At 38.7% G+C, this 26,534-nt stretch overlaps 1 long non-coding RNA gene across 2 annotated transcripts in view; it reads left to right on the top strand.

The window, feature by feature from the left end:
• Positions 1–26,534, top strand: part of LOC106021611 — a 98,711-nt gene that overhangs the window by 13,329 nt on the left and 58,848 nt on the right. The window contains exons 2-3 of one of the 2 annotated variants that reach the window (XR_001196837.3): positions 6,231–6,308; positions 10,188–10,266. This is a non-coding gene — a long non-coding RNA (uncharacterized LOC106021611). The remainder of the gene's footprint in view (positions 1–6,230; positions 6,309–10,187; positions 10,267–26,534) is intronic. The other variant, XR_005879524.1, reaches the window with a different exon arrangement.

The following is a 26,534-nucleotide window of genomic DNA, read 5'->3' as shown; positions in this document are numbered from 1 at the left end:
GAGAGTAATCGGAGAGAAGAGCACACCAACTGGTTATTCAAATATCAAACCATCAGCCTGAAAATACATAGGCAGGCAAGTAACATTATACAGCCTGAACTTATCTAGGTATATGAGTGTGTGTGTGTGTGTGTGTGTGTGTGTGTGTGTGTGTGTATGCATGTAGTAACAATTAATGAAAAATAGGTCATGAATTTGAGGGAGAACAAAGAGAAGTGTATGGGAGAGTTTGGAGGGAGGAAAAGGAATGTGGAAATGATGTAATTATGTCATAATTTTATCAATAAAATTAATCATAAAAACTCAAGAAATACAAAACTAAATAAACAGCAGCAGCAGCAGCAGCAACAGCAAAACGTAATGAAGCCTAATTTAACACTTTGCAATTATCCTTCAATTGGAGTTGAGATCAACCTGGGTGCTGCATAAGCTGCTTTGTATTGTACAAAAGGGTGGCTTTCCCAACTATGCCTTTTGCAGAGTGACTTGTTTTCAGGATGGAGGCTGACTTGTATGGCACCACCTCTCTGGCACCACCCATGTGGGACAGACTGACAAGTGACTTAGTTCTGGTGGCAGACAGCTGAAAAGCTAAATAGGGGTACATGATATAATAAAAAAAATCTACATCCAGAAAATGAGGTCCAATAAGTTTTGGACACACCAGATAAAGAAAAGGGTGCACTCTGTCACAACTCCTTCTTGGAGTTGTGGTTCCCATTAACCCTGTCACTTAACCACCTAGTGTGTGCATCAGAGATGGACAGAAAGTCATTCTCTACTGTCCCCAGTGGCTTCAACACGGTTGATTCCCACTAATCACATGATCTACTTCAGAGATCATCTGTTCACATATCCATTCATTCTTTCTGGGCTTGCGAACTACCCATGTGTACTGTGTTCCTTCATCTGGGTAGAGTCCTGTCCTTCAGTTCACTTCTCAATCCCCACAGTGCTATCTGATCCAGAAGTCTGACTACAGCAGCCACAGGAGCTTTTTCAATAAGACCTGCAGATCCATTTTTCCCCAGGACCTTACCAATACAGGCTTCTTAGGACTTTGAAGCCTCCCCACTTTTGTCCCTAAGTTTTAGCCCACTATAGATGTTCTGTGGCTGATATACAGACACTTTGACCGATACATTGATTATGTGTCATGCAATCTGTAATCTGTGAGTTCCTATTGTAGTTATGGCTGGAATTCATCTTAGTCAGTACTGTCAAGAAAAGTGAGGATATCTGGCAAGTTACTGCCTTATCATATGAATTTATTATTATCCAACAAAATCTGATGTCATGGAAAGATTCAGGTGTGTTTCTCTGTGTTTCTGACCTAGTATGCTTAGGATAGTGAATTAAGCTAAACGTTGAAAATTCCCATGGGAAAGACAGGTTTCATAGATGTCCTCACAACATATTTGTCCATAATTTTCCCTAATTACAAGAAGGATTCCATAAATAAAACCTGAGAAGGAAGACTAAGGAGAAGAACAAAGGGGGAAATGATTTCTTTCTTTTCTTATTCAGACAGGATCTCACCATGTTTCCCTGGCTGGCCTGGAGCTTGTTAGATAAAGCAGGTTACCCTGGAGCCTGCTTGGATGTCCTGACGCTGACTCTTGAGGCCTGGGATTAGAGTTATTCATCACTGCACCTGCTGAACCAAAACGTTAGGAAAGAAAGGCTACTAGAAACCCAAGCTTTCTAAACTTGACAAGAGCAAGTTCTAAAGTCAGCTCCCTCCTTTCTTTGCTCTACACCCTAGGTTTGGGTGGCCAAAGAGAAGGGGTAAAAATTCTCTCAGTCCAGCTTGCCAGAAGTAGGGGCTCCCACCTACCTGTATTTTAGCCCAATTCAATAACAAGTATGCACTATTACACATTCTCAGGCAAAGTGAAAAAATAACTGCAGGTCTGTAAGCAAAAACATGATCAAGAAAATACACTCAAAAGGAGGGGAGGAAAAAAGGGGAGGAAAAGACACACGGAGAGAGCCCTGAGACACCCACTCTGGTATTCAAATCAGTTTGTGAGTATTTTAAATAATTCTACCTTTTAACTTAACGTATTCCACCCCCTCATTATTGCTTTTGGGGACTGGAAGACAGATCCAGGAGCAATTCAACCCAATTAGAAGGGAAAAGAGAGCTTTTCTTTGGCAATTGCTATGCAAATGCGTGTCAGGAAACAGAAGAGGTGACACCAAGCAGCATATTTGGTTGTTGACAACAGAACTCTGCCTTATTTTCTAAAGTATTTTAAAAGTAACTTGAACCTAAGGGAAGTCCTAGGTAGTCCTGCCAAGGTCAATGCCCATGTTCACCAGCCCCTGCTGGAGGGGAGCTGAGACAGGTAGAATGGCCTGGGGGCAGCTTCCCCATGAACATTACATTCAGTTGTCATATTCATGTTTTCAGTAATAGGAATTGCTGGTGTGTGACACTTTTGAAACTCTTGGTATTGTGGGCTTATAAAACATTTCAATGGGTAATAGTGTCAGACAGTGGTAATTAATCTTGGAGGAGAAGCCTGTTTCTGAATTGGAACATTGCTTAAAGGTATGACAATTTAGTGTCTACTCATTAAAAGTTAGGCTTCAGCCTTTGCCTCTTACCTATGGTTTTAAAAATAATTGTGTGAGAAAAGCCTGCACAATTGGATTTTCAATGTTATGAAACACATCCTCTGAGTGGATCCATCTAAACTATTTCCAGATTGGTGCCTGGCGGGAAGGGAAGGGCTGATGAGAGAGGGGAAAGAGGCAAACAGAGAACTCAGGTTAAGGAAGAGTGGGAGAGGCCCCAAGAGCTCTGAATCCGGGGCAGAACCAACTCTTCTAAGCACAAGAAGCTCAGGGAGGTCAGGGACTTATCCGAAATAGGCTAATTATCTGCAGACAGAAAGCCAAGGTCATATATCGTAATCTCACCCAGCCTCAGGGAAAATGTACTATTTTAGTCCTGGTTGCCTACCTCAAAACTAGTCTCAGAAGCAAGCCAGAGATTTCTTGTTCATCCAAGGACAACACGTGCTTATACCATCACAGCAAACCACTATATTTCTATAGGAAGACCAATCTATAACCAAATGAAATATTCAGTACGTACCATGAGCCAGGCAGGGTGATGGGGTCATTGTCAAGTAGGTCAAAGAGGCTGGGCCTATAAAAAGATTTTAAACATGTAGAGTGCTCCAAGATGGAGACTGTCTGGCAGACTGTGTATTGAGGAGTAGCCCCAAGATGGAGACTGTCTGGCAGACTGTGTATTGGGGAGTAGCCCCAAGAGACAACAACAAATGACAGTGAGCCCATAGGCAGCTTGATGGAGTCACCACATTGTTTTGTAATCATCCTAAAATTTTAAGTGTAAAAGTGAAAATGAAGAGGAAGTTATTTAAAAACCCTTTTCTTCTCTTCTTCCTAGGAAGAGTAGGTAGGAAGTCAGTGGTACTGTGCCCTATTTCGTGGTAATGTGCATGTAAGTTATTTTCTTGTGCTTCATTTACTTCAACTTTGTGTGCATTATTTAACGAAATATATTTATGGAATACACTGTATACCTTTTTGGCTTACCAACTGGGTACATTTTTCATTCTGCAAGCATGTTTAGAATCTGACCATAAAACTGATTGATTCTGTCACCGTTTTCTGCTTCTCTTCCTTACCCTGTGAAATTTTGTTAGTGCAAAGCTCTTGGCAACCGAGACTTCAAGGAAGGACAATTTTACAGGCCTCTGTAGCTGACAATCCTATAGCAGGGGAATCAACCCAGGATTCAAGCCCAGCTTTTCTTTATAGCAGAGGCAGAGATAGTAAGTTGTTCAGTGGAGCAGTGAACAGAAGAGGAGAGTGCCAGAGGTGGGAGCTTGTTTGACCCCAAATGCAGTTGATTTCAGTTTGTGCATTTTGGTCAGCATTTAGTGCCTAAAACACTAGCAAAACTTGCAACATAAAAAGAATCTGTTTTAATTGATGCGATTAGTTTAGTCCACTGATCTTCAGCTTTAGAATACAGAGCGGTTTGTGAAGACTCTTAAACCTTGGCTGCTTAATAGGTCTTTTATTTTATGTTTCTGTCTAGAGCTAGGCCAAGTTACCACTGGGATCTTTGACCACCACGTCAGTCTTTATTCAGCTGGACCATGGGAAGCACTGACACCTGTGATAATTACATACAATTTTTTAATCCTCGAGGAATAGCTTTAGAAACCTTTTTACACCATTAGCTATTTATTCCTCTGTAACTTTAATAAATATTTTTATTATTACATCACACCTCATGTTTTAGATAGATTTCTTTTTTAAATTGAGAATACAATGAAAATATCAATGATCTTGAGTGTCTTCAGCTTTAGTTTATAGGCAGTTTTTGTTTTGTTTTTCACAACAGTGATTCTCACACTGCAGTATGTGAATCCCCAGGGGATCTATTCTGACTGGATCCAGTCTGGGGTCAGGTGGTGCTGATGCTGCCTTCTGTCATACACTTGAGATCTTACCTAATGGGAGGTCAAGGTCCCGGCTTTGACTTACTGTCTCTACAATATCATCATCAAAGTCTTGTTGCTCTTTCAGCACTAGCACCAGACATGGGTTTACATTGATGGAAGGGGGGAGGAGTCAGGCAGCCATGAGAGCCTTCTGGATCCTGCTTATTGTTTAACAAATGAATGTACTATTCCCTTTCAGGGAAGGAGTGGGCAAGAAATCAGGGTTGGAGCTCTTTATTACTTATGTTGACCATATTCAGTGTTTCACTTGGGGCTGAGCACATTGGTGCCCTGAGCAAAATCAGGGCTCTCCTGATAAAAAGGAAAAATCGGGGAATGTGCAGAGACCCACAATGACTGCCACAATGTAGCTAGTAAGAGAAAAAGCAAGATTCAAATAGCAGCAGAAATACAGAGGTAAACAGTGTTTCTTTCCTAGGTGTTTGATACTTTTCTTCAGAAGAAACAACATATCCTTGTGTGTTCCTTTAAAATCTGACCATACCTCTATACATAGACATGTTTAATGCTTCTTTTCAAAATTCAACAGATTTTCAAATGTCTTTCTAAAATGTGATATAAAGTATGTCTTTCTTTTTAATAGACTTAGCTTTGCATTTGAAGCCAGGTGTCTGCTCCTATAAAGCATAATTCAACACACTCTATCTGAAGAATTATCTCCCTTTCCTTTTTAGATTTTTTGAGACAAAATATCCCTCTGTAGCCCTGGTTAACCTTGAACTCTTGATCTTCCTGCCTCGGATTTCTGAGTGCTGGGATAAAAGGCATTTACACCACATAGGATTTCTTCACACATTTTTATTACTTGAGGTGACTGAGAGCTCTAACCAGTATTTATATATTCTTACCTCTATTAAGGAAAGAATTCAGAGATAAGACAATATAAGCAGTTTGGAGAAACTTTATTATATAACAAAAGTGCACCCTCAAGGACTGAATGTAGGTTTCTCAGAAGCCCCACTGTGGGGTTTGGATATGCAAGCTTAAAAGAAAGGAGGTCCAGGTGTGATTTATAGTGGGAGTCATGAGTTGAGAGGAAGATGAGGGGTCCCAGCAGGGTGTCAGGATTGTTCCCCATCAGTGCTGAGTCCCCCTTTCTGTCTTCGGTAAGGTTTTCTGGATGTGGTGTGTTGTCAGATGCATGGTGGGAGAAGGAAATTTTACATGGCTGATGATGTCACAATGAAGTCAAGGACAAGGAAGAGCCGTCCTGGTCTATTCTTTATGGCTTTGTTGGTCTTACTGCAATATAACTGTATCATTACCTTAGTTTATAACTGCTTTTCAGTTAGCCTCTTATTTTTCTTATACCTAATGTCCTATTGTCATGACAAAACACCATGACCAAGGCAACTTACCAAAGAAAATGTTTAATTTAGGCTCATGGTTACAGAGAGTTAGAGTTTATCACCATCATGGTGGGAGCTTGGCAATAGGCAGATAGGCATTTAGCTGAGAGTTTACATTTTGATCCATAAGCAAGAGTTGGGGGCAAGGATACACTAATTGGGAATGGTATGGGCTGTTGAAACCCACTCCCAGTGACCCATATTCTCCAACAAGGCCATATCTCCCACCCACAACTTTAACCAACTTGGGACAAGTATTCAAACACAGAGCGTAAGGGAACATCCTCATCCAAACCCCCACATTTTAACCCCTCACTGCTAGCCTTTTGCTTCCAGGGAAGTAGCTGATTTTCATCTCTTTCTCATTTAGGGGCTTCTTCTGCTTTGAAAACTTTGCTTTGTTTCCTGATGAAATGTTAGTCACTGGAGAAAGCTGATGAAAGTGAAGGTAATTATTGACCTAATGACTATGAGCTTTGAGTTTCCCAAATACTAAAGCTGATTCTTAGGGCACTTTCAAGACCTCCCATTGCTGAACAGCTTTCCTGCAATTCTTGTATGTGGGCCAATGCCTTTCTGCACTAGAGCTTCGTAGTTGGTTTGTGCTGGTGACTGCTTACCAAGTGAGAGGTTCTGCATGACCCCTTATATATAGCTGTACAAAATAGGAGCATAAACAAACATTTACTACTAGCAAATCAAAAAGAAATTTATTTTAATAACAATTCTATGACATAGATATAATTTATTGCGTATTGCATACTAATGGTAGAATGTGATTGTTTCTTTTTCCACAAAGAATTAACCCTGGCTGAACCTCTGATGTTGCAGTGTTTAAAACTTCTTCAATATTCTTACAAATTGATCTACATTTTAATTTTAGGGCTATCACCATTAAGAATGTTTACTTTTAATAAATGTGTAGCATAAAAGGAGGTTTATCATTCAAAGATATACTTATTTTATATTTGCATGCTGATGAATGATAGCAGAAAGATATTTGTAAAATCTTTACTTTCTGTAATTAAACTATCATTTTTTATAAGACCAGAAAGCTTTGTATCTCCAGTAAAACACTATGACCCCAGTAAAACACTTTGAGCCCCGAAGTACAGTAGTCTTGGATGGTTTCTGAGATACTTAGGCAGTGACAGTTGATGTAATGTACCTCAAGGGCATTCACAGTGAAAAGTATGTACATTCAAAACCATGGCAAAAGTGAAGCCATGTGATGCTCCATGATGATTGCTGTCTCAGACAGGTTAGATTCCATATTGCATTTGATTTTGAATTATTTTTTGCTTGTCATAGGTTCAGAATATCTTACTCTTGCTACATTTTCCATAACTTTCACATTCAGTTATGGGCTCAAGACCTGCTAATATGGTTTCCTAATGTAGAAACTGTGCCCTAAAGAACTGTGTACAACACCTTGAGTGGAAAGTCTTTCACTTCTATGCGCTTTCTCTACAACTCCCCAACCCTCTTGGTGGTTCTGTTGGACAACATCCACAGCCAACCCCCTAATCAGAGCTATGACTTACCCCAAGAGGTACTCATAGACCGTTTCTTCTCAGAAACTTGGGTGTTCATTATTTACTCCTCTTCTGCTCCAGACTCAAAGTTTCAGATGTGAGTGAGGGACAAGTCCTGGTCAGTTGCAGACACAAACTACCCTCATGCTCCCTCAAGCATGAGATTAAGGAGAAAAGTGGTGGGGATCCTATGGTAAAATTCCCTTTTGCTCCCAAAGCTGTAGAGAACTCAATCCCTTTACGTCTCCATTCACTTTTGACACCTTGCATAACTGAGTCCATAGGCAACAATGAAACTGGCCCTAAACAACTCCATTGCAGACACTCTGCTTGGGAACTCATATCACACTATCATCTATGGTTATCATGTTTTAGTTTGTAACATCCACTTTATTATCCAAAGGGCTTATCTTATTTCTAGTGTTCTTCATTCCTTTTTATAGTCCACATTTCAGTCCATAACATTTTCTTAAGGTCTTTAATAATACTTGCTGTGAAGGATCAACTGGTAACAAATTCTTTAAACATTTTTATGTCTGAAATGTTATAATTTTCCTTAAGTTTTGAAAACTTATTTGACCACATATAGATGTGGTCTTGAATGATATCTTTTTCCAGGAATGTATAAATATTGATCCACTTTTTTTGGATTTGTTATTTCAATAGGAAATATGCTGTCATTATTCTTTAATCTCTATGGAATGGGTGCCTTTAAGATGTTTGTTTCTCTCTTTTAAGCAATTAGATTATATTATTCTTTCAAGTGTTAGTGCTTAACTTGTTTTGTGTAGGCTTTTATTAACTTTCCTAAAATGAGGGAAGTATTTGACTGGTTTTACTCAGATGTTTTCCTCTATTATTCTATTTTCCCCCTATATACACAGTGGATTGCCTAAAGTTTTCCCACTGCCTATGGACACTCTCTTTACTTCCTATAGTCTATTTAGTTTTATTTGCATTTCATTGTGTATAGTTTCAGTCACCATACCTTTAGGTTAGTTAATTTTTTCTTGTGTAGTCCCCAATCTACTGATAATCACAGTACTGTTTTTATTTCAGATACTCAAGCCTTTATTATTAGAAATTTGATTTGAATGTACATCTTGACATGCTCGACTGCTCTTCTACTTCCTAGAAGATATATTGCATAGCAGTCTAGTAATTTAACAACTGTTCAAAGACTGTATGTTTTATCATCTACAATTTCTAGGTTAATTTGTATTAATTTATTTTTTATTTGTGACTTATATTTCCCTACTATATTTATATAAACGTTTTCATATGTCATTGAATGTTTTAGAATATCATCTTACTTTTCTTTCTATTGCTGTGATAAATACTATTACCAAAAGCAAACTATGGAGGAGGAGGTTTATCCATTTTACAGCTTTCTGGTCACAGTCTATCACTGAGGGTAGTCAGGTAAGGAAGGGCAGGGACCAGGGTCAAGAACTAAAGCAGAGGCCATGGAGGTGTGCTGCCTATTTGCTTGCTCTCTGTGGCTTTCTTGGCTTCCTTTCTTCTGTAGCCGAGAGCTACCTGCCCAGGGATAGCACTGTCCACAGTGGGCTGTGATCTCCCATATTCATTTTTTTTTTGGTTTTACGAGACAGGGTTTCTCTGTTTTGGAGGCCATCGGTCCAGCCTGGCCTCGAACTCACAGAGATCCGCCTGCCTCTGCCTCCTGAGTGCTGGGATTAAAGGCGTGTGCCACCAACGCCCGGCTCCCATATTCATCTTAACTCAGAAAATGCCTTCCTGCAGACTTGCTTATAGGCAATCTGGTGGAGGTGTTTTCTCAATTGAGTTTTCTTATTCCCAGATGACTCCAGCTTGTGTCAGAGTTAAAAACCAACAGCAGAACCAGAAACTAAGCAACCCAGATTTCAATGAAAACTGATTTAACATTATGGGTAATGGTATGGGACTAGTTAAGCTTTTGATCCTTCCAAATCTTACTTTACAGATATATTAGGCATAACCAGGTGTGTGGTTACTCTAGTCTAGAATGTTTCCTACTAATGAGGCACATTACAGTTCACCCTGAACATGCTGGCTGATACCTTGTAAACTGGAGGTGTTCCAACAGCTGCAGCTTGTGAGAATAAAGACCATTCCTAGTCTTCCATAAACCATGGAGATTGATCAACATTTCTGTTGATTCAGGCAATACTTTCCCTAATCTCCAGTATTTTCCTCCCACTCCTGAGGTTGGTGAAGTCAGATCATAGGGTCCCCTCTCTTGGTTCATTTCTCTCCTTTCCCCAGTTTTCCACTCTTCTCTCTGGATACCTTGTCCCACATGATTCCCAGTCTATACTGCAGCAATTCATAAATTTAAGGCAATGAATTCCATTTCACTTTTAAACTGTGACACCACAGCATTCATTTCCAATTCTTTTTTTCTGGGAAGTCTATTGACTTTGCTCACTTTATTTTTTTCTCTACAGTTTGAAAGGTTTTTAAATTTTAAGAAATTTTTATATGGGTAGTGAGGAGGACTTGTGTCTGGGTAGACAGGAACTTAGCAGGGAGAGTTAGAATGCGGGAGCATGGTGAAATGATGATGGGCACTGATTCTTCCCTACATGCTGTGTCTTTGGGACTTTAAAACAGCAAAGTAGCAAACGACTGCAAACAAAACCTTCAACTCTCATGTCAAATGGAGCAGAAGCTGTGTCACTTCAGAGAGAGGAAAATCCATGTGGTGGGATCTGTGGGGACTGTGAGTGCATGAGATTCTTGGGGGTTTCGTAGAAATCTGACAGTTCATATTCCCTCCATGTCTACAGTTTACACAGGAATAGGAGTGGTTTGTGTTCTCACAAGACATTCAGACAGAATGGACTGGTGAATCATGGTTGTTACTGGGTAAGCATGCTTGTGATTGCCTTTATTTATTGATTCTACTTCCTACTAGACTGTGTCTATGCACAAGACTCTGGAGAGCACTGATTTTCTTCTCACTTCCCATGTATAGAGACTAACACTTGGTAAACACTACTTAAATATCAATATCACTGTGAATAAATTAATAGATTTTCCATAGATTAATCAGGTTGTTTTTAAATTAATTTACTTTTTGAAACAATGTTTCACTATGTAGCCTTGGTTGGTCTAGAACTGACTATGTAGAACAGGTTGGCTTTGAACTCACAGGGATACACCTGCTACTGCCTCCTGAGAGCTGGGATTTAAGGTGTGTGCTACCATGCCTGTAAAGTTTATTTTTAATTTAAATTTAAATTTTCATGGTTTGTATGTGACTTTAGAGCTCAAGGAAGTCAGAAGAGGGAGTTGGGTCCCCTTGAACTGCAGTTACAGGGTGTTATGGGATGCCAGACATGGGTGCTGTATATCCAACTTGTTTACTTTGGAAAAGAAATAATCTCTCATAAATTCTTAGCCTTGTCTTCAGCCCAGTCATGTATATTTTGATGTAGACCACAGAGTCTTAAGATTCATTTCTTTATAGTTTTATTTTTGTTGAGGATTGTGTCTCAAGAATTTATGTTTTTCTATTGATTAGACTTTATTGTTTTCATAGATGTTATATCTTTAAATGACCAGTCTACATTCTACTTGTCCTACATAGTCAATTCTTCAGAAGAGATCTTAAACCCTTTGATAGTACATATTAGCTTATAATCAATCATTTTGATATTTCCATGGAGTTTCACTTTGTGACCAGGTATAGTCTCATAGTAATTAGATTATACTATATGTTAATGCTTGTTTTCCTACAGAGAACATTTAGGGTTTTTTTCTGACTAAACAGTGTAATTTTAATAATCATATGCCAATCTCTATTGACAAGAAAAGAGAATGTTAAATAAAACAGTGCTGGGCATGTGCTATAATTCTAGAACTTGAGGTGGCTGAGGGCAGGAGAACCAAGAATTCAAGGCTGTGCTCTATAGCAAGAGTGGTCTATGGGTGTTATAGTGGGCATGCGTGTTATTATGATCTGCATGAGACCCTGTCTCAACATACAAACAAACATGTCTAAGCTATTGTTGTTCTACAGAGAATGTAATAGAAAATGATTTTGTTGTTGTCAGTTGGTTAGTTTGTTGTGAGGCAGCCTTCAACTCCTAATCGTCTCATTTCAGCCTCCCCAAGTGCTAGAATTACAGGTATAAATCACCATGCCTGGAATTCAAATGAGTTTTGAATGCTATTATATATTAAAACCTGAATTGGATCTATATGAAATACACACACACACACACACACACATACACACACACACACACACACAGTAAAAGAAATACTTCTTTGCAAATAACCCCTAGGTTTTGCTAAGTTAGGAAAGTTTTGTTCCCTTCAAAGGACTCTACCTTGAGTTGAGACCAGTCTGACCTACAAGAGCTAGTTCCAGGAGAGCCTCCAAAGTCACAGAGAAACCCTGTCTCCAAACCCCTCCCTAAAATAGATTCCAACTTGGGTGTCAGTGGGGGTAACACCTTGACCTATAATGACATCTATGAGACTCTTTCTCTGAAGCACCCAAGTGCTTATTGATAAGATTGGATTAAAGAAAAGTGGCTCCTGGAACTAACTGATGACTAATAACATGGAAGTAGAGTTTTCTTTGGGATTATAAAAGAAGCAATTGACCTTATATAAAACTAGTTCTGGGTGGAAGATATAGGTGATAGAGACATGATCCAATTTAAGGAATAGCCAATTAGCAGTATTATGTGTGGTTGCTTTTATGGGTAACAAGAAAGGCAAATGTCACTGATACCAGATTATTGATCATGAAAAGGAAGTCTCCAGTGTGTGTATTCAAGAGTGGTGCCCATTGTCAGAAACATAATAGTAAAGAAAGCAGAAGGGGGATTCAATGCACTATTCCAGACAGTGGGGACTGTAGGTAACTACATAACTGAACTACAAAAACTAGATTTTATACATTTCTTTTCTGCTTAGGAAGGACACAGTCCCAAACTTCTTTTTCTGCTTTTGCTACTCCAGGAGAGTGTATTTTAACAAAGAATCCGAGAAGCAGAGACCTAAAGGGAGAACGTGAGGGAACCAAGTTAAGGTAGGAAGGACCAGGGGAAGCAAGTGAGGAGTGGTGACCTGTTTAAGTTGCCAGACTTAGCAAGGGGACACTACAGATGTCAGTAGATGTATGTGGGAGTGTTGTGTTTGATAGGTCTGTACTTCAAATATTGGCAATTGTCTGCAAGGCGACCTAATAGGTTATACTTGTGCAGCAGTAGTAACAGCAGGTGTTAGGAGTTGATGCAAATGGCACCCAAATGGTAGGTATGGCATTAGTGTGGGCCTGTGAGCCTTGAAAGGTAGAGATAAGAGGATCATGAGTTTGGCATTATCATGGACTACATCCTTGACTACATAGACACCTTCAGACCATGTAGCAAACAAAAACAAATAATAATAGTAATAATACAAAGTCTAAAAAACCGTAAATACTATCCTGCATAAGGAGTATGAAGTGAATAAATTACTTTTCAAACAGCTGAAAACAAAGAGAGGCACTGTAATAACATTAAAAATTAGTATCTAACTTTATTAATGTCAAACACTTTTTTGTTTCGAGTCTAATATTATTTTTTTATTCTGTGAGCATGTCTGTGTACGTGGTGTGCTTGTGTGTATGTGTGATTTCATTTGTGTGGGCATAGATGTGTGTGCACTGTAGTGTGCTTGTGGGAGTCAAAGGTTGACATGAGGGAACATTCCCAGTCATTCTTCACCATATTTACTGAGATAGAGCCTCTCACCCTATCTCCTCTAGCTGGACAGTTTGTCCAGGGGATTCCTTTTCTCAACTAACTGAGCACAGTAATTGCATGTGGGCTGTCAGTCCTAGCCAGAATTTACATGGGTGCTGGCTACTGGCTGTAGTTCTCATGCTTCCATGGCAAGGGATTTACATCCTTGCCATCTCTCCAATCCCAATTTTGTTTAGTTTTCATGCACACACACTAACGGTGCCCAATGAGAAGATCATAGCAGCTTTTTATCTGTGCTTTTACCTGGACCTGAGGGCAGACACTACTGTGTGTGTGTGAGGGGTGGGTACTGCAGATATGTTGATATGGAAAGGAATTGTATGACATGAAGAGTCTGTCATTTTTAAAGTTTATTTGAGACCTTCATGTGTACTCTGTATTTGTATCAATTCTATCCTTCACTCTTCCTCCTCCCATACCTCCTCTGACCCCTCTTGAATTCATGATTTTTTATTCTGTAATTATTGTTGTTACATTCTTTTCACTAGATTTCCTTCTTAGACCATGGGTCACCAGGTTATAGCAAACTCTGTCTCTTGCCTTGTACCAATATTACTATATCAACATAACTCATTATTATTGTTTCATTTTTAAGTGGAATACACATACAAAATTTGTATGACAGTTATGCACCAATTCAGACTCATTATATGTATATACATGCATGCAAGAGTGTGTGTGGATGCACATGTATGCATGTGTGTGTGTGTGTGTTATTACAGGGATACTCAGATAAATGTTATATTATTGGATTAAAGTGGTTTTCTTTCCTCTTGTAGTCCTCATTTCCTGTAGCTCATAATAATTTTCAGAGAAGAAGCAAGATTTAAAAGATGAGAAAAATTGATCCTTTGTAAACGAAAGGGTCTCCAGATAGCTCAGAGAAAATCAGTACCACAATTAAATTTGAATCCCATGGATTGAAATGCAAGAATCCATGATAACAAGACAAAGGTTGAAAGGTTATTATCTGCTAACTTTTCAATGACATTTTAAAAAGAAAAGTGTTAGTTTAATATATTTGAAATATGCAAAAATGGATCAGAAATGCCTCTTTCTTTGATTTTTGTTATTACCATTTGTTGGTCTAATTGAGATATAATTAATTTATATTACTCCCATAAATGTTAATGCTTAACATGCCTCTGTGTACATCAAAGTAAATGCAGAAACATTTAAAATGCATTATTCTTTCAAAAGTTTGTGATGGTTATGCATCACTTCAGTGTGTAGCAGCATCTTGTGACACATGTCAACCCAATGTGACAAGCAGCATGAAAAATAGATTTGAAATCTGGAGGAAATAAATGCAGGAATCAATGACTTTCGGTGGCTGCAGTCAACTGTATAGCCCTCGAAGCTTGACAATCTCATGTTTTATGTAAGAGAAAAATACTTGGTTAACACATTGAAGAGTATATATTCAAAGTCATTTGCAGTTAATGAGACAATAGATATAAGCATGTGAAAAAATAACACCAGGATTTTTTTCTCCTGAGGACATTGTGAGTTGTGTACATGAGAACCTCCCAGACATGACTCTGTCTCCTTTCCCTTCATGATTTCATAGGTTTCTGTAGCTTATGTATGTTGTAACAAGCAAGATGCCAGGAGGAAAGAACTACATATTAAAAGTGACTGGTCTAATTTTTGGTCCCTTCTTTTCTTATCTGAAAGCTTGGCTTTGTTTTCTAGTTACAAAGTTCTTACGGGTTTACTCTGGTATATATGTAGCATGAAATGATTTGCTCTAGTTTGCTGGCTGGGAATGAATGAATGATAAGCAAACCAGTCCCCTCCAGGGTACATGCTTTAATAGAATGATGCCTGAAGACAAGAAAGTCTTCGTAACTTGAAAGATTGAAAAGGAGTGGTCTACTTTGTGGTTCATATGGAATGGATTTCCTTTCCAGCACCATTGTCTTCCAATTGCACATCACTTGTTTATTTATATTTTCTTTTCAAGCATCAGTTCTCTTATTTGACAGTAGAATTGCCTTCTTTTCCAAATTAAGGTATGTCCTTGAGACTTCTGGTTTTTCTCATCCTTCAGTGATTATTTAAAACTGTGGCATTGCATTCTTTCATTTAATTATGAGAAAATATAAGCAATATTAGTCACTGAACACAGGAAAACATGTAGTGGTTATTATTTGAATTAAATAATGTGGTTTTATGGTTCATAAATATCACCCATCTTACACCACGGTGTCTAGAAACCAGAAGACTCTCTACAGTGTTTAAGGACTGGACGGACAATGGATTGATCTCAACTCCCTCAGAAAATGTCTTAGTATTAAGTAAGTGCAGCTGGTAAAAGTGAAGGACTATTTCCCACAACTCAAAATCCACATAGCTCCCATGTTACCTTGTTTTTTTAGCATACACACACACACACACATACACACACACACACACACACAGAAAGAGAGAGAGAAAAAGAGAGAGAGAGAGAAAGAAATTCTGTAAAAGTGCAACCAACCCTGTCCTGAGAAAATATTGTTTATTTGGTTATGTTTACATAAACATATTCTGGAAGTCATTCTAAAAAGGAAACATTCACATCCATCTCTTATGTTGGGAGAGACTTTAATCATATTTGAACACAGAACTTTAGGCAAGACTCATTTTATACTTATTCAAAACTTAGTGTTCATCACAGTTTGCCATCAAAGATCACCTTTTTCTGTAACAGTATTTGGGGTGATAATTTGCCACACTGGCACCTATCTTATACCTGCTGGTTCTGAAAACTGAGATAAACTGATGATTTTTTTTCTTGATATGCAGGACTGATCTTTATTGCTCTGGGTCATGCTTCTATTTCTGAATTATATTTCCTTAAGTAGCTCCTGTCTTTTGTGACCTCTCTTTAACTTCACATTGCTGTAGATTCAAGGCCGTAAACCATGGGAGCTCACTCCCATATGTGTGAGAACTCTAAACAAACCTGAAAAGAAAATGGGTTGGCTACTAATGTGTTCCATGTAATTTAGTTTGTTGGGGAGGACATTGAAGAGTAACAAAAATGGTTACTGATAAAATATTAGTGATTCAGGACTGGAGGTGTAGCTAAGTGGGAAGAAATTTTGTCTAGCATCCTTCATTCCCATAATCTCAGAAATGGACATGGAGACACTCTAGAGGTGGAGGCAGGAGGATCAGAATTCTATTCAAGGTCATCCTCAGCTGCATAGTGAGTTTGAAGTCAGCTTGAGCTGCATAAGACAGTGTCTCAAAAATGTTAGTAAATCAGTAAGAAATACTATGCGAATGGTAGCACAATGATAAATTTATAATTAATTACTGTTACTGTTACAGAATGCATCTACTTCAAATTTAGTATTTTCAAATGTGGGAAATGCTATACTGATACAAACCGCATAGAAAACAAATGCTTTGCTAGCATGTGAATGTATAGGACAATTATTTTGTTGGGTTACTTTGTATATGATTAAATAGGAATAATGAAATTAATGATAATTTTCTGGGCTCACATAGAACTTGGTAAAAGTAAGTAAGGGTGTGCATAAATATGCAGTCTCCAACTCTTGAGAGCTGGGTGGTTAGGGTTAAGAAGTGGATGATGAAAAACTGACTTCAAGACATGATTTAAAACTCTCCCTGTCACAGACTGACTGGATGATGGATGATGCGACCACGATTGACAACGAGGGTTTGAGAAGAGGTGAATTACTTTCAACACTGGCTGTTCAGGTTCAGATTATCTGCAAATGAACTTGTGTTGTTGTTTCTTAATTCTGTACATTAAAAATTCAATTCCAGGACCATACATTCTTTGTATCAGCATTGAGTTTCAGCTTACCTTCTGTTAGCAGAGGCATGATAAATGCTTTGCTACCTGGTTGTACTAATGGTCTGAAATCCTTAAGTTGCAGGAGAGGGCATATACTTACAGCTTCCAGCATGTCTTCAGAACATTAGATTTCTCAACATCCATCCCTGGAGCTTCTTCAGAATTGTTATTCATTTGGGAAAGGAAACAAATATCTCACGAAGCTGATGACATGAAAATGGAATGACTTTGTTCCCATCATCAATAATAACATATTAACATGAGACATCATCAAGAATACCATATTAGCATGAATATATGCTTTCACAATTGCATCTGGCTCTCCTATGCATTTTATCTTCATAATAAGCTGAAGGGAGTGGAGGTTATTGGTTGATTTGCCTTATCTTCGTTCGTTTGTCCCAGTATGATCTGGCCAAGAGAAAACACTGCTCTGAGAAGGCGCAGGGAGAAGCAAGCTCAAGTCTGTGTTCCCTGCTCCTGCACAAGACTGACCTACAGAACTTTGACCTCTGTATCCCCTGTGAAGCTGAGAATGGTCCCAGAGGAAGCAGCTGTACTTGTTAACACATAAACTTCGTACAATTTTAATTTAGTGAATGAATAAATGATTAAAAGTCATCTGCGAGCTACGTGGCAGTGGAAATTTAGATTTTTGTGTTGGGGCACTTGCAAATCTGTGCCTCTGTCTCTGCAGAAGCAATGTTTGCTTGCTGTCTTCTCAGGGTTAGAATTATACCAGCAACAAACCTAGGATGTTATGGACCTTCCACTTACTAGCGGGCATCAATCCCAAGACCTGTCATTTTAAAGAACTTTATCTTTGGAAACAAATATAAACAGTTTTGACTCTGTCTTTCAGTGTGTGTGTGTGTGTGTGTGTGTGTGTGTGTGTGTGTGTGTGTGTGTGTGTGCGCGCGCGCGCGAGTGTGCTGGGTATGTAGATATGACTGTCGTGTTCTTGGAGGCCAGAAGTAACTTCTGGACCTGAAGTTATTGGTGGCTGTTAGTCTCCCAGCTTTGATGCTGAGAATAGACTTGCATTCTTTGCAAAACAGTGTACACTAAACTTGTCACAAGGGGACCGTCTCTTTTATCTTTAGCCATTAAGGTTATATTAACAAATATATTTGATCATCATTATTCTCAGACTGTGTGTCATCAATTTTACTTACTAAAAGTTGTTTTCAATCAAAAACTTATACTCCTAGTCTTTAAAAATCTTTGACAACTATAAGAAAGTGGAAATTTGAGCCCACCCCTTCCGCACATTCCAAACTGAAATTGGGCAAAGTTGAAGTTCATCTTCTTGCTTCAGCCTGTTAACACACAGTGTCCTTCCTATATTCTATTTAGTGTCTCTTTCTTGTGTATGTGTGCCTTCTGTTGATAATTTTGTTTTGCTTCAAATGTCCCCAGAGCTTAAAGCTCCCTGTATTCTTGAACAAAAAAGACTTAGTAGAAAAAAAATATGTGTTAAGTAAAACTTTTTTATGCATAAGTATTATTTGAGTTCATGTGAAAAATGGCTAGCACGTCTTAAATAAGGTGTCTGTTTACAGAAAACACATTAGAAAAACTATACATTCATGGGTTTAGGACAGTGACCTGTGGCTCACAAACCTATCCCTGTATTTCTCCTTGGTGCTATGGTTCAGTATTTGCTAATTCAGCATACATCATGGCTTTATAGAAATGTTTGTCACTAATAATGACAAATGATTACAGTTGGTACTGCTATTTTAGCTTTCCTAGGGTTTGAATTAGATAAACAATGGCTAGTGAGAGATCATATTACCATAAATAGAATAAATAAAAAATACCAAATTTTTTCATGGATGGATGGATGGATGATGATGATGATGATGATGATGTGTGTGTGTGTGTGTGTGTGTGTGTATGTGTGTGGTGCTGGGAGACATGATATTTTTAATTCATTTTTGAAGCTGAAGAACAAGACATAACAGGATTTATCAAAAACAAGCACCTTAATAAGCCAGCGTTACTTGGGTAAAGCTGAATTAATATTTGCTAAGAGATTTTATGCTTTTTGGACATGAATGTCAGCCATTCCTTGGATTCAAACTATCTTTTCAACATATAGATAGGCAGCAAGGCTTTGGGAATACTATTTCTGTGGTATTTTCCATGGCTTTACCACCAGACTCCTTTGGAAACAACACAAAGGCTGTAACTGCACCCAAGTAGTTTTCTTTTTTTTTCAAATCTGTAATTCTTGCAGTGAAAGGAATCTCAGTAGACTCATTTTCTTTCACACACAGGATGATGGATAAACACACCCGCTTGTGGGTGGAGAACACTTTTTGAGATGAGTGCTTCAAGGTCAGAAGGTTTTAAGAAGACATATTTTTCTGTCAGCTTGCTTGATAGGTCAAGACTTTTCTGGTAGGATAAAAACTCAGAAGGCAATTAAACCGTGAACTGTTTGACTCCATTTTGGTGCCTGTAACCACTAGGCATGCCTTGTTGGAGAATACTCCACATGGCAAATGTGGTGCCAAGGCTGCCTGATGACAGCGACTTGAGCCTACCCATTGCCCTCATTTTGAATTTAATGAGGTAATGCTACCTGGGGATAAAAGGCAGTTCACAAACTAATAAAATCACATCTCAAACAACTTAAGGTTATGCATTATGGCAAGTCTTATACAATTTGAAACATACTCTTGCATTAGAAGTCCTTTTGTTTACTAGTTTAATAAGGTTCTGTAATAGTCGCTTTTGAAAGTTAGAATGCAAAAGGAGTGATTTCCTATATACAGTATTGATAACTGAGGGGTTTTGAAACAATTGTGTCCTTTGTGGAACTAATTCCAAAGCCAACCATATGACAAATGACTTAAGGTATGATTTTCCTGAAGTAACTCTGCATGTCTACCTGTCCATTTTTTAATCTACAAGGTAGGATTATTTACCCACATCACAGATCTCCTGTGAGGGTTAAGTTGAGATAGGAATGTAAAATGCTTAGCATGGACCCTGTCACCATTTACATGTCTGAAACAGGTTTAATGACTCCATCATGAGATTGTGAATGACAGGTGAAGAACGAGAAGCTGGATCCAGCATCTCTTTACCATGGAGACCATTGAGTATGCACCTCTAAGATTGCGGGTGTGAGGACACCGAGCCTTTTATGTGCTTGCATTAAAATATTACAGTGGCTAACATTATTTTATTTATCACATTTAAACTAGGTATCACTCTTTACTTACTTGCCTCGGGGCATGGCTAAAAAAATAAAATAGTTGTATTAAAATGCAAAAGGTAGAGTGGCAGCAGCAATTGGAAATTGTCACATTATTGGCTCTGAGGTGCTATGTCGAATGCAGCCTTGCGTTATGCAATACATATTTGTCAGTTGGAGTTCTGTTGAGTCTAGATGGTTTTGTCTTTTCTGAGCTAAGGACACCTGAGCTCAGATCTATAGGTAGACAACTCAATTAAGTTTAGTGGCCGCAATTACACACACATCAGGAATCTCTTCAGTGTGCATGAATCAAGAATTTAAAGCTAGTAAAAAAAAACAGGTGAGCTTCCTATATTTATTTTAAATATTTGACTGAATGTTTGGAAAGTTTTGTTTTGCTGAAAGGATACCAGGTATATGAAATGGTATGGTAATTTGAAATTCTCTTCATTAAGTAATCCTAGTCGTGACATTATTATTATTATTATTATTATTAATTTCAAACTGGCTTACGAAATAAGATTCATGTATGGTACATGGAATAGAAATATTTTTTCTAACTCCGAAGAAGAGCTTATAGTTATTTCCTCGTGTGCCTACTGCCTATTCTCCCCTTCCAGAACAAGTATTTGATAACTGATCCACATTAAATTATGAACCAGGCTGCTGTCACCTTGGGTTTGAAACCCATTTTATAATAAAGTCAAACTAGATTCATTCCTGTTTATGATTTGAATCTGTTTCTCAAGGACAGGGGCTCTGCCCCACCTTAACTACAAATGGTTCTCTACTGCTTGTTTCAGGAAACAAGCCTTTGTTTCAAAAGGTTGTTATGATCACTTGTTGTTAAGACCACCTTGCAGCCATGTGTTTATGTTGCAAGAGGTTGTTGAGATCTTGATGAGATCTTCTTCTGTGACCTCACTTATTTGCCTTCCAGATCCTCTATCTGGAAAACCTATACCACTGAGCTATAAAAAACTCTTACCTAGCTCATATCCAATGCTGACCTATTATATTCTGAATTAGGAGAAGGCAACGAGGGTACATGAATGATTAAAAAAAACCTTGCTTTAATTAATTTGGCAATGCAAATTTGGGTCAGTGGTCTTTTCCCTGCATCTTTAAATTAACGTCGACTCTCTTATTGCTGCAAGGTAAGAAGACTTAGGGAAAAGGTGATTACACAGAAGCCTGGGCATTTGGTGACAGTATCATGTTGCTAAATCAATCCTGAGATTATCTACCTTCAGACTTTTTATTAAGCACATAATAGTTATGTTCATTGTTTAGGTCTCTGTCAGTTGGCTTCCTGTTACTTACAGACTAACACATTTCTAACTAAGAACTGAGTTCCTTCAATGTCATATCTGGAGCCTCAGCACTTTGTGTAACATATTATTATAACATTACTGTGAGAGTCAGAAGGTGTGAAAAATGCATTATTTGATCTGAAGAGGCATGCTGTTCCACTGGGCAGAACTTACCCTGTGAACATCAGTTGCAATGAAGAAACAAAAGCTTTTAAGTCTTCAGACCAGAAATAGAAGTTTAGAAGTAAGTTATAAATAGGAAGAAGAGGAGGGATGTGAGCACAAACCTATAATCTTTCTCTTAGAGATATGAATTTTGTTCTGTGGTAGTCTAATGCCAGTGTGTGTTTACAACTGTGGGCATGTTTTTAGCACTCTCTGCCATTCACACATGGAGCATACGCAGTGATGCAGCATCATGCCATGGGGCAGAGGACCAGGAGAGACAATTATTCTGTCTCTAAAATTGACTTGCTTCATGACCTCAGGCAAGCCATTCAATCTCCCTGTCTCTGTTGTTCCCATCTGTAAACACAGGATGGATGATTCTTGCATGAAGCTCTCCTTCAGAGGGTTACTGGAAAGATTATTAAAAGAACATCTGGCCCATTAGACAAAACCAAGGTTCTACTTTGTAAAAGTCAGGATTCCACCCTATCCCAAGGATCTGAAGAAAAAGAGACTTCTTTAAAGGCTGCCCAGACTCTTACATGGTCTTTGACAGCCTCAGAAAAGAGTATCCTGGGACATCAGTTACTGTCTTATGCTCTGTTCGATCATAGAGCAGAAAGGCTGGTGGTACCATATGCAGTAACCTGTACTGCACTGAAGGATACAAGGATAATTGTCATAATCATTGTTTATGGTCAAGAGAACACAGTCACAAATTGCAATGTATGAAAGGAAGAGATTGCCTAGCCATGAAATTTGTACACTGCCAATTATTAAATTATTAAGGACCCTATGGAACATAGTTTAGTAATAGACATTTTACTAGGAGATTTGTGAAAAATTGCCCAGAGGCCTTTGGATGAGGTACTTACTAATCGTTTTCTGAAATAGGATTTTATTGATGTCTCCTTACCTCACCACTCTTCATTACAACACAATCATCATTGTCCTGCTAGATTAATAACTTTAAGAAATTTAATTTTTAAAAATCATATTATTTCTTTTTCTTAACCATTGGCATTTATCCACTACTTATAATTTGAGGACAAAACACCATCTAGCAATTTAAAAGCGCCCACAGCATGATGTACACTAAGTATTTCTTATACACCACCCGATCTTTCCTTCTTAAATTGTACTTTCTTTTGTACCTATTGGTATTATGGCAAGGTCTACTGCAGCATAGCTGATGGCATCCCTGAGAAGGTGACTCCAAGTTGAATAAATAAACAGGTCGAAGGTACCAGGACGGCCAAGAGGAAAGAAAACAAGCCGGGCAACCGTGGGGAGCCCACGGATAAGCAGGGTTCCTCCGTGTTGTCTGCTTCGGTTCCTGCTTCTTTGCCTTGAGCCCCCATCCTGGTTCCCTTCAATAATAATCTGCAAGCTGAAATAAATCTTGTCTCCCTCTTTTACCTTCCTGCTTTTGGTCAAGGTGTTTTGTCTTAGCAACAGGAAAGCAAACTAGAGCACCCATTTTTATTTTTGGTCGCTTGGTTAAATTATACTGGGCAGCCATCCATATATAGTACATTATAGCAGCAGAAATAAAATATCTAATTAAAACGTGAGTGAAGAATTGATAACAAAGTATTTCATTTTTATTTTCAGTGATTTACCTCCATGATAGTCACGGAGATGGAGGAAGGGAATGGATGGGTAGTGTTCCTATGATACCGGAAATCAGAGCTACCCAAAACCTCATGACTTAAAAGATGATGACAGCTAAACATAAAAGGAAAGGCATCTTAAGAAACAATCGCTACAAATATAATAAGTTAATATTTCTTCTATGAATGGAAAGCTTAACATTTTGGCAAGTGAAAATATTTAATAGGTTAATCAAAAGTACTCCCAAATAAACAATAAATATTAACATCCACAGGACTTCCCTAATGTGATGTCCTGTTTTGGGCACTTATTTTCTCTCAGTCTTCCAATGGCTTTATGTTAAAAGTAGGTGCTCCTCCTTCCATTTCACATGAAGGGAAACTCGGGTTAGACTGCAAACTGGAAAGCATTAGAACCAGGGATCCCACCTGTCCATCTTGCTCCACCTCTCTCAAGTGACAGAAGCCTTCCTGTGCAGTACTAGGGGGGTTTGAAATATTAGAAATGTCTGGGTTGCAAGTAAAGGAGGCTCCACTGTGTCCGGTGAGGACTGGTGTGACTCATGTTAGTCCAAGATGATGCTCATATGACCAGGGCAGAGCAGTGTGTCTGTCTTGTCACACAAACCTGTGACATCTCTTCCTTTCCGCTGGTCTGCGTCTCTCAGGGGTCTGCGGCCAACCAAACAACAGTAACAACACAACCCTCAGACAATACGGCTGCTTAGCTTAAACCCAGGCAGGAAGAGATGAAATTTGGGGCTCTTTGTTTGTGTCTTTGCATGAAAGATGGATAATAACCTAGAGGGAATGTTCACCCTGCCTCTCAGTGTGGTGGATTTTAAAGTGTGACTTCATCAGTCTGTTCAGAGGAGACAAAATGCATTCAAGGACTTATCTACGATGTCTGCAGATACAAGCCTGAGAGTGAAACAAAAGTCCAATTTAAGTAAAGCAGCTGGGAAATTAATGCATACTTACAAAAAAAAAATCGACCCCTTTCAGCCGGGATGACATCATTATGCAATCATTGAAAACAATTTGTTTTATAGAATCCCAACAAACCCCTGAAATTGACTTCTAGTTCCTTTTTTAAAGGAGATAAATATGGGCTGAAAGCTGAAATGCTAATATTCAGCCAGATAAGAAGTGTATTTGCTTCGTGACAGACCCCTTGAAATGGGGTTTGTTAAAATGAATGCGCCGCATTCACAGGAACAGTGGCGCGGCTGGGTCCTTCTGGCAGTAAATCCAGCAATTCCATTTTGACTGGGATGTTTATCATCTCTCCACTCTGTGCTCCGCGCCGCAGAGGGGGCGGGGAGGCGGCTGTAGTTCAGCTTGTAGGCGGCTGGTGTCATCCCATTACCGCAGAATGGAGATGGTGCCGCTTTCTATTTGAACATTTAATGCATTAGTCTGTAATTTTTGTCTTGGAGGTAATGAGGCCTGACAGCTTTAGCTGGTGCATGCTAACAAAACCCACACTGGTCTCTTTGAAATTCTTCGTTGCCAAATTCATTAAGGAAGAAAGGGCCTTTTGGAAATGACAGTAAACATGCTTCATTTTCTAAGACACGGTGGTTAACAACCTGAAACACTGAAGTGTTGGTTGGAGCTGTAGATAAACTAATTGGAGCTGTATTAAAACTACTGATGATGTGGATGGGTTTTGTTTTTATTTTTGTTTGATGATGTATTTATTCCTGTTTTGCTTGGTATGTGTGGGGGGGGGGGGGGAGGTGCCGGGGACCTCAGGAGATTCAATGCCTTAATTCTCAGTTTGACAATGATAATTACAATGATGACCATGCTGAGAAGGCAGATTTCCAAATATTTTCCTTTTCTTTAAAAGTAAAGAATAAGCAGGATGGTTCTTAGAAAGGCCTGCTGTCTGCACAGCTATGCCACCTCACGCCCCGGATCAACAGCCACAGACCACAGGAGACATCGTCTGTCCTGAGGAACAAGTCACTGGAGAATCCTGAGTTTTCAGTGTCAAAGTACAAAGGACAGTGCTGTAACTGGAGAAGCTTGGGAAAAGTTTTTTTTTACAACCATGCTGACAATTAACTGGTTCTTAAGCATAATTAATGAAGAAGTCCACGGTAGGAATCATTTTTAGCTGAAATTAGCTGACAACCCATGGCTCATGGAGAGCGGCTGGCATTTGAAGTGTGGAATCTTGCCAAATTTGACAAAAATGCACTTTCTAGGTAAACTCCCTTTTAAGTATTCTTGTGCCCTGTCAACGAGGGCATTGAAAAAAAGGAGCCCACTTTTGGGACAAAAAGCATCTCTCTGTGAAAGCTGTTCAATCCTGAATGTAAAGTCTGCACAAAGGAAGACCAGAATAGAAACTATGAACAGAGGCAGTTTTGAGAGGAGTTCCATCGCCACTGAAAGCACTGGAATAGCCTCTGTTGGCTTAGATGTATTTGCATGAACCATGGGAGTGATCTGCTGCCTCTTTGTTTGTAGATGCATTAGCAACCATTACTGATAGTAAGATGACATTTTCTCCCTTGGAGCTCCAGTTACGAGAGGTCATGAATTGCTAGATGTGGGTGTAGGGTACAAAAACACAGATTCTTAGAAGGAGCCACAAGCACTCTTAGCTGCTGAGTCATCTCTCTAGCCTGCTATTAATTATTTTAAGGGGTGATAATTAACTTTAAATATCAAATTAACTTGAATAGTAGGGAAGAATAGGAGATTCAGATTTTAACTATTAAAAAAAGCCAATTAATCAAGTCTAAAGGTGAGGAATAATCTGTTATGCTAACTTATTTTGCATGAGGAAGTAGGATAACTTGCCATGAGCTTGTGTCAAGGACAGAGAACATGTTGGGTAGTCAGGTCTCTTTTCCCACCATGTAGGTGCTGGGGAATCAAACTCACATCATCTTAGTGGCACAAACCTTTAACCTCCACTCCAGGCACTCTCACTCACTCAAGGATCTAATTCTTTTGCAAGGAAATAGAGATATTAAGTGAATCAGGTAAGCAACAAAAGTGTAGTGAGTGTATTTTTTTCTAACAGAAATGATTTTTTACTTAATCACATTTCCCTCTATAGCAGATTACACATGTCTGTTTAGTAAATTGTTTTTGGGAGCTACTAACACTTTCAAGACTATCACTTGATGGAACAGACTTGCAAATATTATAACATGAATCAAGGAGATATAAGAGGACTCACATCAAATTACTTAGTGTTGATATTTAAGTATGACTACTGAAGGAAGT

Source organism: Mesocricetus auratus, unplaced genomic scaffold (assembly GCF_017639785.1).
Source record: "Mesocricetus auratus isolate SY011 unplaced genomic scaffold, BCM_Maur_2.0 Super-Scaffold_100009, whole genome shotgun sequence".
Taxonomy (NCBI): domain Eukaryota; kingdom Metazoa; phylum Chordata; class Mammalia; order Rodentia; family Cricetidae; genus Mesocricetus; species Mesocricetus auratus.
The sequence above is the reverse complement of the archived record's forward strand: the minus strand, read 5'-3'. Positions and strand labels throughout refer to the sequence as shown.